The sequence below is a fragment of the Bufo gargarizans genome, chromosome 3, assembly GCF_014858855.1.
Source record: "Bufo gargarizans isolate SCDJY-AF-19 chromosome 3, ASM1485885v1, whole genome shotgun sequence".
NCBI lineage: Eukaryota > Metazoa > Chordata > Amphibia > Anura > Bufonidae > Bufo > Bufo gargarizans.
This window is the reverse complement of record NC_058082.1, coordinates 208,507,830-208,526,528: the sequence shown is the minus strand read 5'-3', so window position 1 is coordinate 208,526,528 and position 18,699 is coordinate 208,507,830.

Here is an 18,699-nt window from a genome sequence, read left to right as displayed (position 1 = left end):
TTTTGTTGTGACTAATGGGGTAAACTGTAACAAGGCAAATCTTGGAGCTAAGACCCTCTCCACAGACTTGTGTTCACTTGGGTGTCACTTCAGGAGGTACGGTGTCTTTCTCCACCCCGCTGTGCTTTGAGGCCAGATCTGTGGGTGAGAGTCCATGGAACTGGCCCTGGGTGTAATACTGTATTCTGCTCTTTGCTTTCACATTCTCAGCATTTGATGTTTGCCTTACAGTCCTTAGAAAATTGAGAGGTTGATGAACAACACCTGTAGAAAATATTTTTTACATTGAGGAAGGTTTTTAAGGTTTTTTTCTCTGAACTTGCAGAACTGCAAGTTTTGTTGGAGGAGTCTGCAGGGGAGACACTGGTTTTGTGTACTGCAACACGTGATTTTTTCTGGTTGCAAAGTAACGCAGGTTTACCTGATTTAGGTTAAGCAGTGTCAAACTAGAATCACTTTTGGTCTTGGCTTGTTGGTACTTAAAATTCACGGAAAAAGAGAATGGAGGAAATGGGATATTGTGTTTTCATTTGTATTTGGAGCTTTCAGTGATCCACTTCTCGTGCAGATTGTAACGTAGCTTCTGTACTATGGGATTGATGCCACATGCTGTATCTAGGATTGCAAGAACTGGCAAGTCTCCTTCCTCTTTGGCAACCTGAAGCTCCATGAGCAGGTCACTTAATTCTCGAAGCTTCTGGCAACCTTCTTTGGGAGTTTTAGAAAAGTCCTTATTTCTTTTAAAGAGTACATTTTCTATTGCGTCTGCAGCTGTAACGCTCATCAAGTCTCTCCCATATCATGTTTAGCCCTTTGCTTCGGTGTAGTTAATGTTAATGTCTCTGATACGCTTTGCATGCCCTGCTGACTCCTTTCCTTGCTATTTGACTAAAAGATCAACTTCTTGAATCCTGAAGTTGCCATCCCCTGTAGCTTTCAGGTTGTTCATCAAACTTTACGAGCCGCTTGGTTATTAGCTCACTTAGTGCAAAGAATTTGAGGAAATTAAGCATTCCTTGATATATGTATGATGGATCTGGAGTTAAGTTGCAGTGTGTTGGACCTGGTGGGTTGTTGCAGTTTTTAAATGTCTTGTTGCTGTAATAGCCACCATCTACACATTCCATATTAAAGAGAGTGACTATACTGCAGGCGTCTGTTTAGAAGCAGGTTGTACTGAGGGCTGATGATACAGTCCTGATCAAAAGTTTAAGACCACTTGAAAAATGGCAAAAAATCATATTTAGCATGGCTGGATCTTAACAAGGTTCCAAGTAGAGCTTCAACACGCAACAAGAAGAAATGGGAGTGAGACTAAACATTTTTTGAGCATTCAATTTAATGAAAACAACTAATAAACTGCGCCGTTATTGTTTATCACTTCCAAAATTCGTTTCGGCATGCTTGATGCAAGCGTTTCCATGAGGTGAGTGGGAACATTTCTCCAAGTGGTAAAGACGGCCGCACGAAGGCCATTTACTGTCTGGAACTGTTGTTCATTCTTGTAAACCTCCCTTGCCATCCATCCCCAAAGGTTCTTAATTGGATTTAGATCAGGGGAACACGCAGGATGGGCCAAAAGAGTGATGTTATTCTCCTGGAAGAAGTCCCTTGTACTGCAGGCATTGTGTACTGTAGCATTGTCCTGTTGAAAAACCCAATCGTTACCACACAGACGAGGGCCCTCAGTCATGAGGAATGCTCTCTGCAACATCTGGACATATCTAGCGGCCGTTTGACGACCCTGCACTTTCTGAAGCTCCATTGTTCCACTGAAGGAAAAAGCACCCCAGACCATTATGGCGCCCCCTCCACTGTGGTGCGTAGAAAACATCTCAGATGGGATCTGCTTGTCATGCCAGTAACGTTAGAAACCATCAGGACCATCAAGGTTACATTTTTTCTCATCAGAGAATAAAACTTTCTTCCACTTTTGAATGTCTCATGTTTGGTGCTCTCTTGCAAAGTCCAAATGAGCAGTTCTGTGGCGTTCAAGGAGACGAGGTCTTTGAAGACCTTTTTGTTTTTGAAGCCCTTCAGTCTCAGGTGCCGTCTGATGGTTATGGGGCTGCAGTCAGCACCAGTAAGGGCCTTAATTTGGGTTGAGGATCGTCCAGTGTCTTGACGGACAGCAAATTGGATCCTCCGGCTCAGTGCTGATGACATTTTTTGGGGTCTTCCACTTTACGTTTTTGTTCCATAACCCTCAGGATCATTTAAGAAATTCTGAATGACTGTCTTACTGCGTCCCACCTCAGCAGCAATGGCGCGCTGTGAGAAACCCTGCTTATGCAGTTCAACAACCCGACCACGTTAAAAAAGGGAGAGTTTTTTTGCCTTTGCCATCACAACGTGTGACTACCTGACAGAAAATGACATGCTCAAAAAATGTTTTGTCTCACTCTCATTTCTTCTTGTTGCATGTTGAAGCTCTACTTGGAACCCTGTTAAGATCCAACAATGTAAAATATGATTTTTTGCCATTTTTCAAGTAGTTTTAAACTTCTGATCAGGACTATATATCAGGACTATATATGAACCTGCTGCTGTCTTGTTTGATGTAAGCTACTTGGTCAGCTGATTTTTCACAAAAGCTGAAGCCGCCAAAACACATGCAGTTGAAAAAGGAGAGCACACCTAGAATGCCTAGAAAGGGAATACATTGTGCAGGGTTCAGTATCCTCTTATCCAGCCTGTTAAATATTGTTGTTTCACTGAGATTCTGTATCCCACCATCCAGCCTGTTAGAGGCCACTGTTTCACTGAGATTCAGAATCCCACCATCCAGTCTGTTAGAGACTGCTGTTTCACTGTTCTGTCTTCCTTATGTGTGAACGAGGCAGAAGTTAACAGGCATCTAAACCCCCTCCTAGCAATTTATTCACACAGGTGTAAATCCAACATGAACTTTTAGTGCAAGGATATTGTGGAAACTGATAATTAAAAAAATCATATCTTTTTTCGGGAACGGAATTGCGGATCCGGAAGTGCATCCATTCCGGCCCGATGAAAATGAATGTGTCCTCACCCGTTCTGCAAAATTGGATCCGGACCCAACTTGCGGACGTGTGAATGGACCCTAAGAGATGTAGAAGAACATAAATTCATGAGACACATTCATTCCTGATCTGAGTGTAGCAATGGTGGTAATGAGCTTGTATTCCCAGATTCTCCTCTCCCTCTGAGATTTGAAATTCCCTTTTAGGGTACTTTCACACTAGTGTTTTTCTTATTCAGTGTTGAGTTCTGTCACAGGAGCTCAATACTGGAAAAAAAACTGATTAGTTTTATTCTAATGCATTCCGTTTTTTGGACGGAGAAAATACCGCAGCATCCTGCAGTTTTCTCTCTGGCCAAAAATACTGAACACTTGCCGGAATGCCATATCCGGCTTTCATTTACATTGAAATGTATTAGTGAAATGTATTAAGTGTTCCGGCAAAACGCAGACCTTTAAAAATGCAAAAATAAATAAATACCGGATGACACCGGAGAGACGGATCTGCTATTTCAATGCATTTGTCAGACAGATCCGCATCCGGATACGTCTGACAAATGCCATCTGTTTGCGTCCGGATTGCTGGCGATGGAACTGCCTGCCGGAATCCTCTGCCGCCAGTGTGAAAGTACCCTTAGTATGAAGACTTTCATGTCTATGATGTTGTGGCCATGGCTGCAAAAGTGTTTCTTCTTTAATTGTGTGGCGTTTAGTGTTCATTCCAAAACAGAAGCTCTCTGATAGGGATGTCTGACCGGTACCTCTGAAAAAAAAAGAATATTCCTTTTTCTGCATATATCAGATCTTATCGTGTAACATCCTCCCCAATATGTCTACATACCCATATTGCCCTAACTTATTAGTCTGGCTAGACAAATGGATCACAAAGCACTATTCTAACTGTTGTCTTTGTATTAAATACTGTACAACCAATTTCAGCCAAAATCACAAGCTTGTTTGACCTCACTGTACATCTGGAATATGGAATATTATATCACAGTATGACTGCATCCTGCATCTAGTACACAAATGGAATATCCTGCCAAACACTTTGTATCCCAGTCTGTCCCTACAGAGAACACATTTTTTGGACTTACTACGTACTTACTTTGATATCCCCCCGATCAGTGAAAACCAACTCTATTTCTATATCTTGTGCCAGAGATTAAAATAGATACAGATCTTCTACCACTTTCATCATGTCTTCTTGTCAGACCACCACTGAGATTTAATTACCGGGTGACAGTATGATCAGGCATGTTTGTAGCGTAACAGACAGATATTAAATTAATAGACTTTTCATTCCCGCTGCGTCGAATTCATAGGAGGACACACATTTTATTGCAACCCTCCCTTCTGTATATTGTAACACCACATGAAGATTGGTAAGTATGTCAGGTTTCATTCGACAGCTTGATGTGGAGCATCTAATACGTTTATAAGAACTTGAAGCATAGTACTTTTATTAGGGCTCTCAGAGGCCTTTACAAGTGCTAATCTGTAACTTTACAGTAGTTTCACACGTCCGTAGTGTATTGCGGATCCGCAATACACCCGGCCGGCACCCCCATAGAACTGCCTATTCTTGTCCGCAATTGCGGTCCAGAAAAGGACATGTTCTATTTTTTTATGAAGCCGCGGACCGGAAGATCGGGGGCGCGTTCCAGAAATGCGGATGCGGACAGCACACTGTGTGCTGTCCGCATCCATTCCAGCCACATAGGGAATGAATGGGTCTGGATTGCGGAATGGATGCGGACCCATTCTACGGACGTGTGAATAGACCCTTGATCATCCTTTTATGCATACATCGGAACCAGATTCTGCAGCACTGGATTATTGGAGAAAACTTAGGGTATGATCACACAATGCGGTCCGTGTGGCTGTATGCTCTAATAAAAGTAATGAAGACTGTACTGTTCAGTGGATCTGTATTGTTAATGGCTGCACGATACCTTCAATACTGAGCAGCCATCAACAATGCAGACCGACCAAACAATAGGTCAATAGTTAACAAGGGCCAGCTGCGGCCTATACAGCCAAGCAGTACTTGACTGCATCACAACCGTATCACAATCGTGTCACAACCTCGTTGTGTGGCTGTACCCTTACTACTGTGTACTGTACCTCCATCACCAGTGTGAACTGGCATCCAGTTAATTCACTACTTGCTTTTGTGTCCTCTGGCCCGTGGCTCCTCTCTTCCCTTTGTATAGTATACATTGTGTACAGCACCCAGCCTGATTTGTGTCCCTACATACATACAGTTGTCAGTGTCATGTAGAATTATATACTGTGACACAAAGCAGTATTTTATGCAGCATGCAGGGCACACAGAGCGTGTACTGTCTCCGTTGGAACGGTATATATCATCTAAGGCCAAAGGTATACCGTATCAAGCACACCATAGGGCTATAAGAAGGGTGCTCTGAGTTTTTCTTAAGTCAGTAAAAGGTGGTCAGCAATGCCCCCGTGACGATGTCCGTGCTGGATCCGTGTTGGGTTCATGTGTTTATTTTTTGCAGTCCCTGTGCCATCCGTGTTTCACTGACACTGCACAGCTGAAAAATTATTTTCAAAGCATCTCTTCCTAATGATCTGTGAAACACGGCTAGCATCCGTGTTGCATCTGTGGTTTTCACAGACCCGTAAACTATAATGGGCGTGATGGATCCGTGAACATGGACAATATAGAGCATGCATCCATAAAAATAAAAAAAACAGACCCACGGACCATGCTAAAACACTGATGTGTGAATACACACATTAAAATGAATAGGTACATGTGCTGTCCATGGAGAACTCGTAAAGCACACGTCCATGGAACACTGACGTGTGAATGAGGCTTTAGAGTGCAGGACTTGCACAGGACCAGGAAACCAGGACACAGACATCAGATGCTGAAGTGCAAATACAAAATCTGGAAAGTAGACACAAGACTTGGAACATAGACATGGGAGCATAGTAGGACATAGGCTGGTAGCAGGACACAAACTAGACTTCAATGCGGTCACCTAATGCACTAAAGGAATATAGTTACGTGTAGCAAGACTGAAACATGGTCACTTGTACTAAGACTGGAGCACAAATATCAGGAGAACTATTTATAAAACATACATAAAATTCACAGGAAAGCTAGGAACTAAATAAACATTAAAGAGAATTTGGAACTAAAAAATAGAGTTACCATTCACAATAATACAGTTCCCTTATATTGATATATAAAGTGTTCTCTTGTCTCTCACAGGTCCATGTGGTCAGTCAGTCAGTAACCTCTTTACAAGCCACTCTTACCCTAAGTTCACACCTGAGCGTTTTACAGCGCATTCCTACGCGCTGTAAAACGCTCAACACTGGAAAACCAATGCTTCCCTATGGACCTGATTCACACTTGAGCGTTTTACAGCGCGTTTGAACGCGCTGTAAAACGCCCGACGCATAAACAAGTTCTTGAGCTTTTTTTTGGGCGTTTGTCGCGCGTTTTGGCCCATAGATTTCAATGGGAACGCGCAACGCTTGAATTTCGTGTGTTTTTGACACTGAAAACGCGCGTTCGAACGCGCATCTTGGATTTTGCAACATGCAGGAAAAGGCCCAACACCAGGTGCAAAGCACAGTTTTGGAGAGAATCCAGCATGGAGGAGTCTCTCTGTGACACCGAGAACCTCATCAGGCTGGTGCAAGGCAAACACTGCCTGTATGACACACAGGATGCCAACTACAAAAATTGGAGGAGCAGGCAGCAGGCCTGGGAGGATATTGGCAAAAGCATCTGGCCAGATTGGAGAAGTTTCACCAAGACAGTGAAACAGGGAAAAGGTATTTCAATGTGTGTTGTAATGTGAAAAGTAAACTCCTTGTGTGCAGTGGTGTACTAACTATATGTAATAGCCCTGGCCAGCTCTACCTGCAGCCCTCCAGCTGTTGTCAAACGCCACCTCCACAAATGCTGGCCTGTATTTTACTTGCTGGAGACTGTGCAGGCATGCATGGACTTGGATTTTAGCAACAGCTAGAGGGACGCAGCATCACCATCCCTGTTCTTGTATATGGGCACTCAGTGGCCTTAGTTTACAAAGAATGATGTGCACATTACATGTTGTATAGTGTCCCCACACCCGTTTAGTTTTTAGTACTGTCCTGGTTCACCCTCCCCCACATTCTGGTACAATGCAATGGCCCGGTATGTTCAATTTGCAGTGGTTCCACTATCTTGTGCCAGACTGCGCTCTTTCATTCCGCAAATGTAGTGGCATTTTGAAATGTAGGCCTAAGTTTGGGTTGAGGGATTTGAATCCTAAGTTGTTATTGATATTGTGTACTTTTTAGAATTAGACTGTTTGTGGGCTATGGGTGGCCAGGCATATGTTAGGTGCTTCGGTTTGTAACGTGCCAGTATTGGGCACCTTGATGGGATCCGTTATTTCACCCTCCTTGGCTTATATTCTACTGGCCGAGTATTGGCCACTTAAATGGGACACATGATTTCGCCCATATTTATAAACCCTTGTTAATGGGCGACTATTGATGGCCACTATAGGGGCATCCTCAAGGGGCACTATATAGGTGAAAAAAACGAAATGCACAAAAGATCGTTTCCAAATTTCTAATTTAGCCCTAGTAATAAACAACCAAATTTGAAAATCAAATAATATATAAACACTCTTTTCAGACCAAAAATATAAATGAACATAAACTTAGATGGCTTCCAATTGCCAGGGTAACGCCCCATGTGGTGTCAAAAAATATGCGTTGAAGTGGTCCCGGACAGCTGCACCGTGCCGGTTCCCACGCACACCGCTCGGATTAGGACTCTCAAAGGAATGGCTGAGGGAATCTTCAAAATTAAAGCCATCCCGTACACGGACAAAATTATGCAGAGCACACGCTGCCTTCACGGCCGAGATGGCGGTCTCCAATTGTAAATAAATGGGAGAATGGAGAAAGCGCCATTTGTTAGCTAAAATGCCGAAGGCGCACTCCACCACCCTGCGTGCCCTTGTCAGCCGGTAATTAAATACCCGCCTGGCAATGGAGAGTCCCCCGGCTGGAGTACGGCCTCATCAGATGCTCCCCCAGCGCAAAGGCCTCGTCCCCCACAAAAACAAAGGGCATAGCCGGATAAGTGGTCCCAGGCAGTGTGGTGTTCCCTGGGAGGTCCAGCTCATTATTATTGAGCATTTGCCCAAAGGCAGAATGCCCCAAAACAGCTGAGTCTGAGCTGCTGCCGTAGGACCCCACGTCAATGTACCTGAAGCAATAGTTTGCATCACACACTGCAAAAAGAACAAACAAAAAATATTTTTTATAATTAAAAAATTGACTCCCGCTCCTTATGGGCTTCTGAACGCGGATGTGTTTGCCGTCTATTGCGCCGACATAGTTTGGGAAATTGCAGGATTCTAAAAACTGATCCGCAATTTGCAGCCAGTCCTCCTTCTGTGGTTGAGCCATCACAGCAGGATGAAGGACGTCTCAAATTGCCACGCAGGTTTCCGGGACGATCATACTGGCTGTGGACTTCCCGATGAGAAAGGCGAAGTGTAGACTGGCCAATGAATGTCCGGTAGCTAAATACCTGAAACAAATGTAAGAAAATAAAGAGACATGAACGGATGTTTTTTATTTCGTTTTTCATAGTCAACACTATCAAAGGCAAATGGAAAAGCCTGAAAGACGCCTTTATCCGCCATCGCCGCAAAGAAAGGGAGCAGAGGAGCGGATCGTCCCCAGGCGCACGCTCCAGTTATGTGCATGCAGCACAAATGTCTTTTTTGATACCGTGCACGGAAATGCGGAGGTGAGTCAAGGGCATACACATTGAGGAGAGGATGTGGTATGACATTACATACATTCAATTTCAGATGGGGAACATACTTACCTATATTTTCCACTTCACAGCACCGATAGCAGCTGGGAACACAGCCAGGCGCAAGCTGATGAGGAAGAGGACGAGGCCACAATCATGGACAGTGAGGCCGGACCATCTATGGGGCCAATGAGTCCTCCAGGCCCCCCCCCCCCCCCCACTCTGAGTATCGTCAGCCCCATGCAGACTGTCCAAGCCGTACCAGAGGCAAGTTGGCAGCCCCGACATAAAAGGAGGAGAACAGAGAGGGGCATGAGGACAGGCTAATAGGCTGCCTGGATGCCCTGGCACATCCTGTGCCAAAACTTAGCAGCGATGCCTATTTTCTCCTCAGTCTAGAGGAGAAAATGCTACATGTGCCGAGACATCTGGTCACAAAAGTAAGGGAGGAGGTGACTAACACCATTGATAAGTATTGCATCCTTTATGAGATAGCAACGTCTATCAGTGCCCCACAGCAGGCCCCACAGCAGCCCCCACAGCAGCCCCCACAGCAGCCCCCACAGCAGCCAGCACAAGATGGGCAACAATATGGGCCACAATATTGCCCACAATATGGCCCACAATATGGCCCAGTACATCCCCAACATGCACAACAACACCCTCACACATTCCCAGCACACACATACACACAAAGTAACATACAACACCCTCTTGACACATTGCAGACACAACACACATCATACCCATATCCCTCTTCAAGCACGGGCCCAAGCACCTCCACCATCACCACCACTGAAATGCCACCCGCCAATTAGTCTCGCGGAGCCAGAGAGACACGGCGGGATCCCGAGGCGGAGTTTTCAGGGCCGCAATATGAAACCCTTTGAGAAACTTAGAAGAGGGAAATTCTCCGGCTCAAGGGTTTGGGAGCCCAAAAGGGCACTTATATAGAAAAATGTTTGTAATATTTTTATGTTATTTATACTACATTGATCCTTTGTTTGTAAAACAGTTTTACCAATTTTTATTTGGAAATGTATGATGTGAATACATTCACCAAAGTTAAAAAAATTTAAGCAACTGTTTGGACTATTTTTGGAAAGTGAGGGGTAAAACATGGCCAAATGTGGATACATGATGCATGTATGGGATATCTATGCCACACGTTGACAACATACACATCATATACCCCCCGCACAAACACTCATACGTCACAAACAGCAAGAGAAACAGGGCGAAACTCAGATCATGGCACAACACACTGCAAATGGTTTAAATGGCCACAATAATAGGCTACTTACCGCAAAGTAATGACCAGTCTTTCCACTGGTGGGATGCAGTCCCGCATGAAGGTGTCCTGATGCTGCAAATGAGGAGACAACAGCACCAGGAGCTGGTCAAAGCTGGGAAACAATAAAATGTTCATGGTTAACTATACAAAAAGCACAAAACACTTAGCTTAACCATTGCAAAAACATTGCAACCACGTATACGTACTAACCTGTGGATGGACATCCGGGTGTAGTCAAAAAACTTGTCCTCATGGGCACGGAGGTTGGCATACAGTGCCCAGAACTGGCCCCTCTCCTGTCTATTCGCAATCACAGGATGGACCCAGAAACGTCGCCTGCTGTCCCTCCTTCTCCTCAAGCGTTCCAGGTGGATAGCTGCAACAAGTGCCGCAACACGTCGCCGTCTATAGCATTCCATGATGACTACAAACTACACACTCTACCAACACACATGGAATTTCACACCTACAATGCCCTAGGATTGGCCAAACTTCATATACACAGGGATATTTGCTCATTGGACAACACTGCAGTCAATCACAGAAACGCGCGTCAAACGCGCGTTTACTATTGCAAAAAACGCGCATAAAAACGCACATAAAAACGCGCGTAAAACGCGCGTTAAACGCGCGTCTCAGAAACGCTCAGGTCTGAACCCAGGGTAAACCTCTGTAGAGAGTCTTGTAATGTTCCACACATAAGCTGGTGTGGAGGTCTTGGCTGATCTGGGTTACTTCTTCTGCATGCAGGGTGGATGTCAGCTTCAAGAACTCTCTCCTCTCCAGACTTTTCATAGTAACTGCAACCTCCAAGGAAATAACGAGAAAAGGGAACAGAGGGCTGCATGGAAACTGAAATGCAAGTAGCCTATTTTAATATAATAAAATACAAAAAAGCATATCCTAAAATTAAAGTTTGGTACACACCATTTTCACCTTCTGGCTTCATCGGGATGCCCCTGATAAGGTGTTTCTGTGATGGAGAAGCAGGTTATGACTGAGAAGTTTTGGGAGGACACAAAGACATAGCAGAGTTGGATTGCAGCCAGCATTGTAAAGTTGAATTTATAGAGCAGACACAAAAGAAAAACTGGAGCGTAAGAACACAGTGTGTGACATTAAGGGTCATTTATCAAACTGGTGTAAAGTAGAACTGGCTTAGTTGCCCACAGCAACCAATCAGATTCCACCTTTCATTTTGGACAGCTCCTTTGAAAAATAAAAGGTGAAATCTGATTGGTTGCTATCGACTACTAAGCCAGTTCTACTTTACACCAGTTTGAAAAATGACCCCCTAAATTTCTGTCACACACACAGCAGCAGCAGCATGGAGAACATTATACAGCAGTTATGATGAATGTAGCTGTGAATTCAGCATTGCAGCCAGGTAGTAAAACAATTACTAGAAGCAACATCATGTACTTTTCAAAACAACGCAATGTATTTAGCTGCAACCCTGTGTAATACTGCACACATTAGGGACAGATTTACTAATTAAAATATGCCAAACTTCTAGCTCAAATTGAGAGGGTCTTCAATGCAACAATGTGCACCAAAATTATAAGTAAGCAAACCAATAGGTGATATCGAAACAACAGTGTCCAACAATGCACAAATGTATCATACAGTATGATCCACTGTGATAGATGTGGTGCATCTTTAGTCTAGTATCAGTTTAAACTGTTAAAATCTGCCCCACTGTGAACAATCTTACGATGCACAATGTCTTTTTGTAGGTAAAATTTTAGGGATTGTGAGGTTACAGCTGGAGAGTCATTTACAGACATTCCTAGGCATTTCCCAGACATTCTTGTCATAGCTTGGTAGTGGTGAGCATTAGGAAATATAGGAGGTGGAATTATGGTTGATACTATATTGATGACCTGAGACATGATAGTAGACAAGATAAGTAAGCAGAAACATAACAGTTAATGAGCACCTAATGATCCATGCAGTCTGCTTGCTTTCTGTAAGTAATGCTCCTGCTTAGATCTATGGGAATGTATGGAATGTCGTTCTATAGTTAGTTGTTCCAAACATCAATTGGGTATAACCAGCTCTGTAGACTCTAATGAGGGTGCAAAGTTTTAACCGGGTTAACATTGCATTAGAGGGTGATTATAAGGGGTTCCTCTAGTATAAAAGCATCCCAGGAACGCTAAGACGCAATGTCCATACTTGCACACAAAAATGTGTTACTATTCAAGTGAGTCATTTGAACTCACATATGGCCTTCACCAAACCTAAAGTCTCATTCAAATGTAAAGGGGTTGTCTCACTTCAACCCCTACATTTATTTCCATTTATTATGTAGACAAAGTTAATACAAGGCACTTGCTAATGTATTGTGATTCTCCATCTTGCCTCCTTTGCTGGCTAGATAAATTTTTTCATCACATTTCACACTGCTCGTTTCCATGGTTACGACCACCCTGCAATCCAGCAGCAGTGGCCATGCTTGCACACTAAAGAAAAAAGTGCTGAACTATGCGCACGTCTGTGGTCCCAGACACCAGAGAGGCCATCGCTTTTTCCTGGATTACAGAGTGGTCATAACCAGAGAAATGAGCAGTGTACAATGTGAAAAATAAATCTAGCCAGCAAAGGAGGAACTATGGACAATCACAATACATAAGTAAGTGCCTTGTATTAACTTTCTCTACATAATAAATATCATTTGCTGAAGTGAGAAAACCCCTTTAAATATTCGGTAAGTATTTTCTGTCCATTTTTCCCCCCCAAGATTACGAAAGGGCTGAAGTGTTAATGTTCCATGATATTTTCCCTGTGCTTAGGACACACTTTGGGATTTTAGAGTCCAACTCGCCTAAGCCAAATCGATGTGTGGATGTACTGGGAGCACCAGTATACAATGTAGTAAAGTATAACTGCTACTGGTTTTGGAAAATACTGATCAAATGCTGAAGAGGCATAGAAAAAGCTAACACAATGCAGCAGTACTCTGCAATCACAGAATATAGAATACCCCCATGAAGTACAAACTACCCAGAATTATTGTCCTCTGTCAACCCCTCCTCCACTGGCAGCAGCATTGTCCCCATTTAAATGTATAACCTTTTTTGGGGACTTGCAGGAACTGAGCAATGAGGATGGATTTGGAAAGTGACAGCCTTCTGGTAGTAGGTAGAATGGAGTGGGTAAAAGCAGGTGGGATGTGACAAGTCACATGTTGCCGATGGTCAGATAGTAAGAGGTGTAATAGTTACAGTGTGTACAGACATATAGTATATACAGCAATGTATTGATGTGTGAGGTAAAAGGTATAAATTACACTAAATATCTGTACACACTACATATATTATACCTCATACACCACATATTAGTACAATGCTATATTTATTAACTATCTGTAGCCATTGCATCTATTATGACTCACATATCAGTACACTGCTGTATCTACGTTATATCTGTACCCACTACATCTTTTATACCATTTTATATATAATATCGTAAATGTCCCCCAAAGTATATTCAGCACTGATATGTGAGGTTATAGATGCAGTGTGTACAGATATATACTGTAGTACTGTATATACTGAAGAGTACTGATATATGGTGTACGAGGTATAATGCATGCAGTGGGTACAGATATACATGGTTAGTTATACATTATATTAGTAATATAAAGTAATAAAGCCCCTGTAGTGTCCCCAGTAGTAATAATGCCCCCTTTAGTGGTCCCAGTATTTATAATGTCCCCTGTAGTAGCGCCAGTAAAAACAAAAGCCCCAATACAGTACCCCCTGTAGTTATAATGACTTTTGTAGTAGTAGTAGGTATAATGCGCATCTTGTAGTGCCAAAAATACATAAAGCTCACTGTATTATAATGCCCCCTGTAGTTCTCAAGCCTGTATTATAATGCCCCTATAGTGCTTCCTGTTTCCCCCTGTATTATAATGATTTGGATCTGATCAACCTCAGATTAAAAGTGCTTATCTGCCGTTGAGCCTAATTAGTAGAATGCATGCACGCCGGAAGAACACACTGACACACACTGTTCAGTTGGAGCACTTCTAAGATTCTCTTCCTTTAATAGGACGGGGTGATGCCTTATATAGGACACACAACATAGGTTTACATAGGCAATGTGCTATAGTACATTTGGCAGTTCATGATTGGCTGGTTCCATTTAAGGTCGTCTTCTCCCAGGGTCCTTATCTCGTGTGCACAGGGTGGGTCCCAGATGGAGGAGTCATCTTGGTTTCTGTAAGCTCCACCCGGGGGAGGAGAGGAAGAGCTCGCAACCATTTTGAGTAAGGAATGTATAGGCAAGTGAAATGAGCATTTTATAATTCCCTCACGGTCCCTCACAATAATGTCCCCTGTAGTGGTCTGGCCTGTATTACAATGCCACCATAGTTCTCCCTGTAGTATAATGCCCCCTTGCAGTGCTAGTCAGGGGCGTCGCTAGGTTAAAATATTCGGGGCCTGGGCCCCGGATGTTTTGTCCCATGCCTCGAATGTGCTGCCTGCCTGCTGGATACAACTGTATTGCCGTACACAGAACGGCAATACAATTGAATCTTACACTGGGAAGAGGTGAAGGACCTGTGGTGACATCACAGGTCATGTGATCAGCAAAGCAGGCTGTGATAGGATGACCTGGATGATGTCACCATCATGTGACCAGTGCAGGATTGGACACCGGAGTGAAGAGGAGAAGGAGCCTAATGCTGATGTCTGTACAGGAGAGGTAAGTGAAGGGAGAGGCAGAGCAATGCTGGGAGTTGTAGTTATTTAACTGGGATGTATTTTAGGGCTGAAGGGAGAGATGTTATTGACATGGAACTGTGTGCTTGAGGTGGCTGGGGGAGGGAGTGATGTTATTTACATGGGACTGTATGTTGAAAGTGGATGGTGGGGGAGAATGATGTTTATGTACATGGGACTTAATGTTTAGGCTACGTTCACACTTGCATTTGGGGATCCGCTTGTGAGATCCGTTTCAAGGCTCTCACAAGCAGCCCCAAAAGCATCAGTTTAACCCCAATGCATTCTGAATGGATGTGGATCCATTCAGAATGCATTTGTTCGGCTCCGTACGGTCCCCCGTTCCATTTTGGAGGCGGACCCCAAAATGCTGCAAGCAGCGTTTTTGTGTCCACATGGCCTTGCGGAGCCAAACGGATCCGTCCTGACTTACAATGTAAGTCAATGGGGACGGATCCCTTTGCATTGACACAAAATGGTGCAATTGTAAACGGATCCGTTCCCCCATGACTTTTAATGTAAGTCACGACGGATCCGTATTGGGACTTGGAAATTCAAATCTAATACAAATGAATCGGTCCTGAACGGATGCATTTGTTTGTATTATCGGTGCGGATCCGTCCTGTACAAGTACAGGACAGATCTCCACGAACGCAAGTGTGAAAGTAGCCTTAGGAGGTGATGTTTACATGGGATTGTGCGTTGGAGGAGGTGATGTTATTTACATGGGACTGTATGGTGGAGGGAGGATTACAACTGCAGGGGGCACTGCAAATCCAGGGGACATTATAGGCGGTCCTATTACTACTGGGGGCTCTATAGGAGGGTCTTATAGATCCGCCTTATTTCTACTAAGCGCACTATGGGGGCCTTATTACTACTGAGGGGTCTGTAGGGAGCTTACCACTGGGGGAACAATAGGGGGCCTTATTTCTACTGGGGACTCTGTGAGGGTATTATTAATATGGGAGGGCTCTTCTAATAATGGGGGCATTGTTAAAGGGAACCTGTCACCCAAAAAACGGATACTAAACTGTTAATAGTACCTTAGGCCTCGTTCACACTTCAGTGTTTGGTCAGTGATTTCCATCAGTGATTTGTGAGCCAAAACCAGGTGCAACTCTAAACACAGAACAGGAGAAGATCTTTCCCTTTTACCTCATGTCTGTGGAGGCTCCACTTCGGGTTTTGGCTCACAAATCACTGATGGAAATCACTGACCAAACACTGTAGTGTGAATGAGGCCTTATAGTGCTGCAGAGTAGTTTCCTAATGCACTATATCATCGTTTAGCCGCATCTAGCCTCCTGGAGAAATCGATGTTTTATTCAGCCGCTGCCCCCTGCTTCAAGTCAGGTTTGAAGTCAAGGGGGCAGCGGCTTAGGCGTCTCGAATGCTGCTCTCCCCGCCGCCTTTATTGGCACGCCGGATCTCAGTGCCGGGACCGCGCTCCAAGCCCGCATGCGCAGTAAAGGGCTGCTGTAGCGCGATCCCGGCTCCGGCTCGTACACTCAGCCGGCTTCAGTTTCGCTACTGCGCATGCACCCGGCATCTTCTATAACTGCGCTAGTATGTAAGGCTGGCGGGCGCATGCGCAGTAGAAACTGAAGCCGGCTGAGTGTACGAGCCGGAGCCGGGATCACGCTACAGCAGCCCTTTACTGCGCATGCGGGCTGGGAGCGCGCTCCCGGCACTGAGATCCGGCGTGTCAATAAAGGCGGCGGGAGGCGGGGAGAGCAGCATTGGAGATGCCTTGGCCGCTGCCCCCTTGACTTCAAACCTGACTTGAAGCAGGGGGCAGCGGCTGAATAAAACATCGATTTCTCCAGGAGGCTAGATGCGGCTAAACAATCAAAGAGTGCATTAGGAATCTACTCTGCAGCACTATAAGGTACTATTAAAAGTTTAGTATCCGTTTTTTGGGTGACAGGTTCCCTTTAAAGGGTTTCTACCACTTGCTGTGGACACATTTCGTTTTCAGACACCAGCGATCCGCTAGTGTCTGATGTACCATACAAGCCAAGTATTATATTCCTCCGTTCCGCCGTTTTCTTTAAAAAATATTTATGCAAATGAGCCTCTAGGTGCTATGGGGGCGTCTTTTCAGCACCTAGAGGCTCCGTCTACCTTCATAAACTGCCGCCCAGCTCCTCGCTCCAGCACGCCCATCTCCTAGTGAAATCGATCCTCCCCCTGCTTCTGGCGTCCGAAATCTCGCGCCTGCACCGTTCGTCTCTGCATTCGGCGGCATTCGGCATTCAGCGCAGGCGCAGTCAATGTCTGAGCGCTCAGACATTGACTGCGCCTGCGCCGAATGCCACCGAATGCAGAGACGAACTTGTCTATTACAGGCCTCTAACTGTTCAATCGTCTTGGGCCTTCTTTGTTGCACCTTCCTCTTTATAATGCCCAAATGTTCTCTATAGGTGAAAGATCTGGACTGCAGACTGGCCATTTCAGTACCCGGATCCTTCTCCTACGCAGCCATGATGTTGTGATTGATGCAGAATGTGGTCTGGCATTAAAATGCAGGGTCTTCCCTGAACGAGATGACGTCTGGATGGGAGCATATATTGTTCTAGAACCTGAATATATTTTTCTGCATTGATGGTGCCTTTCCAGACATGAAAGCTGCCCATGCCACATGCACTCATGCAACCCCATACCATCAGAGATGCAGGCTTCTGAACTGAGCGTTGATAACAACTTGGGTTGTCCTTGTCCTCTTTGCTCCTTATGACATGGCGTCCCAGATTTCCAAAAAGAACTTTGAATCGTGACTCGTCTGACCACAGAACAGTCTTCCATTTTGCCACACTCCATTTAAAATGATCCCTGGCCCAGTGAAAACGCCTGAGCTTGTGGATCTTGCTTAGAAATGGCTTCTTCTTTGCACTGTAGAGTTTCAGCTGGCAACGGCGGATGGCACGGTGGATTGTGTTCACTGACAATGGTTTCTGGAAGTATTCCTGAGCCCATTCTGTGATTTCCTTTACAGTAGCATTCCTGTTTGTGGTGCAGTGTCGTTTAAGGGCCCGGAGATCACGGGCATCCAGTATGGTTTTACGGCCTTGACCCTTACGCACAGAGATTGTTCCAGATTCTCTGAATCTTCGGATGATGTTATGCACAGTTGATGAGGATAGATGCAAAGTCTTTGCAATTTTTCGCTGGGTAACACCTTTCTGATATTGCTCCACTATCTTTCTGCGCAACATTGTGGGAATTGCTGATCCTCTACCCATCTTGGCTTCTGAGAGACACTGCCACTCTGAGAAGCTCTTTTTATACCCAATCATGTTGTCAATTGACCTAATTAGTGTTAATTGGTCTTCCAGCTCTTCGTTATGCTCAAATTTACTTTTTCCAGCCTCTTATTGCTACTTGTCCCAACTTTTTGGGGATTTGTTGACACCGTGAAAATTTGAATCAACGTATTTTTCCTTTAAAATGATACATTTACTCGGATTAAACGTTTGATCTGTTATCTATGTTCTATTACAAATAAAATATTGACATTTGCCATCTCCACATCATTGCATTCAGTTTTTATTCACAATTTGTTTAGTGTCCCAACTTTTTTGGAATCCGGTTTGTAGATCCCATATTCTCCTAGACTTACATTATCAATAGCTAATTATATAGCAGTGGCTAATTGATCTATTAAGCAAATGCACATGGTGCCTCTTGATGCCAGCCTGTCTGCAGACTAGGTGAAAAACTTCACATTATCAGAGGAAGCCCCCATTTAGCACAGGCCTGCTAATTGAAAACCATTTGGGCATCCTAATGAAGAGCTGGGAGGGGGATACTTAAAATGCACAGCCACCCTAGACATGTTGGCTGCTAGACCAGTGGGTGATCT